The 2603-nt window shown below is 48.4% G+C and overlaps 1 protein-coding gene across 2 annotated transcripts in view; it reads left to right on the top strand.

The window, feature by feature from the left end:
- The window catches only part of SLC6A15 (solute carrier family 6 member 15), a 65466-nt gene that overhangs the window by 656 nt on the left and 62207 nt on the right, over positions 1–2603 (top strand). The window lies entirely within an intron of this gene.

Genomic DNA, 2603 nt, shown 5'->3' with positions numbered 1-2603 from the left:
GGGGAGGGGAGCGGGGGGAGGGGGGCGACGTGTCCGCTCGCTGCAGGAGCAGGGGAGCCTCCCCGCCGGCAAAGCCCTCGCCGTGCTGGGGGCAGGGGGCGCCGGCTCCCGCACCCGCTCCAGGTGGGGCGCGTCAGGCAGCCTGGCGCCAGGGCAGCCCCCCATTCGCCGCCGCTCAGGGCTGCCTGGAGCCCGGGGCCGAGGGAGGGAGCTGCGGGCTCCGAGGTGGGGTGGAGAGGCAGGGGAGGCGGAGGCTGCTCCCTCCTCGCTGCTGTCTCTGGCCCGGGCCCAATGACGAGGGCCCCCTCCCTCTCCCCGCGCCCTGCCGCCAGTCTGGTGGGAGCAGCCCCGGGCGGGCTGCCGGCTGGTGCACTGTGATGTCAGCCATGTTTGGGTGGGTATGTTAATGAGGACCTCTCCTCAACCTTCATCTTCTTCCCTCGAGGCTTTTATTTTTTTTCCCCCCTGCCATCTTTTTAAAGAGGAACCCCTTCCCCCCACAGGCATCACATCACAGCCCAGGGGGGGCCGATTCATGCCTCCCGTTTTATTTTTTGTGTCCTGCTTTTTGACTTCCCTTGATCATGCCCCTCAATGCCAACATCCATCTTCAGGGCATTCCTTTGTGGGTTGCTAAGTGTGATACCAGCCAGGCAGGCGGGTTTTGGTTTTCTCTGCTAGGCTTTGTCTTGTTGTGGGGGGATGCAGGACCTGGGGATGGCAGAGCTCCCAGCGCATTGTTGCCCGGCCAAACAAAGCGAGGAGGGGGGTGCAGAAGAATGGAAATGCCCCTTGTAAGAAATTGCATTTCATTGATGAGGTTTTTTGGGGGGGTCAGAAATTGCTGTCTGGATCAGCCATTTTAGTCTTAGATAGAGGATTGCTGTGTGTCAGGCACTGTGATTTTAGTTGTATTGGTGCACAGCAGAAAATTAACCACTCAGTGTAGGGCTTTGTGAATGTCTCCTCTGTGTATGACAAGATAAGGATGCTGATTTCTTTCCGTTTCTCCTCCCCACCCCACCCATCCAAGAGTACATAAATGAGTCAAAAAGAAGTGATTTCGCATGAGTCAGGTGTTTCATCTGCCTCTGCATTCTGGCTGTGTACGTTCAGGTGACTTTTTCTCAAGACAAATTCTTCAGCTAACTTTCTGCTTTAAAAAAACGTAATGAATATTCCCCAAAATATTTGTTTTATGCAACCTGTTTCCCAGATAATTTAACGGTGATTCTCTTTGGTGATCCTCCTTGCTTTGCATAAAGAGAACATAGCTAATAAGTATAGGAATAACCAAGTCAAAATTACTCCATTTTGATTCTTAGCCATTATACAAGGTTTGGATTAGTGGTTAAGATAACACTGGTTAGGGCCTAGTTCTTCGTTCCCTGAGCTCAGTTTTGTACTTCAGATTCCTGAACAAAACCTCCTATCAGTTAGGATGCAGAAATGAGCCATTTCCTAGCTATTTAGATGTGCCACCAGTAGAATTAAGTGACATGAAACTGCTGATGCAATTCCAAGCTGCATTTGTAACATGCAACTGATTCATGGTCCCTTGCATCAAGGATCTAATTTCCATCAGTCCTAAAGCTTTTAACTTTTTTTTTTACAGGTGAACATCTGAAAAAGTAGTGCAGATGAGACATATACAGCATAAACAACCTTATGAAGCAGAAGTATATTATGCAACCAACGTGTACAGAACATTTACAATGTTGGATTTCTCAGAAAGCAAGACCAGGGTATTTCAGAATAATTGTGCTAAAAATGGCAAGACAAAAACCAACTGCAGTAATAGAAGTTATTCTTTTGGGCTAGGGACAGCAGTTACATGTAAACTGGTATAAGTGATTGGAAACTGGTTCAAAACTCTAACTCAACGGAAGTTCAGTGCACATAAACTGCTTTCAAAATGGCTGAAACTGGTTTAAGATAAACCTGGGAGGACGTAGTATCAGACTTAACTGATTTAGGTTAAATTGGTTTATTGAACTTCCATCCTATATCCCCTCCAGATTCAAGTTAACTCATAGTCCCCCAGCATACCAGCATACTTTCCTCCTTCCCCATAGCCTCCCCTTCCCCCTTCTCCCGCCCCACCAGAGGGGGGAGCTTGTCTGCTCTAGCCAAGCAGGGAGGCCTGCTCTAGGGCCCCCTGGCTTCTAGCCTGGGACACTGGAGGCATGTGGATACGTTTATGGAATCAAAAGTGAATGTGTGTTCACTTGCTTATTGCTCCAATCTACGTAGCTTAGACTAGCCTGCAAAGTTTTAATTGATTTATGACTGTCCGTACTTAACCTTGGGGATTAGTTATGCCTAGAAGAACCCCACCAACTTGGAGGGAGGAATGGGAGGGATCTTCTCAGGGAGAAGAATTCCTTCTGAAATTCCATAGGACAAAGGAGAAGTATATTCATAGCTACCACAGAAAGTAAATCCACTGCTCTGGTGGGGGGGATCTGAGTTCTCCAAGCCTCTGCTCTTAAGACAGTAATACATTAAGCAGCATCTCATGCAGGAATGTTCTGGTCCCAAGTGAAGTAGAAGGCAAATCTTTGTTGATTCCAGAGGGAGCAATTTTGGGTTGTTAGCTCTTA

Source organism: Gavialis gangeticus, unplaced genomic scaffold (genome assembly GCF_001723915.1).
Source record: "Gavialis gangeticus isolate Ggan-Ray unplaced genomic scaffold, GavGan_comp1, whole genome shotgun sequence".
Classification (NCBI taxonomy): Eukaryota; Metazoa; Chordata; order Crocodylia; family Gavialidae; genus Gavialis; species Gavialis gangeticus.
Note: the sequence above shows the minus strand (reverse complement) of the source record. Positions and strands in the feature narration are given on the sequence as shown.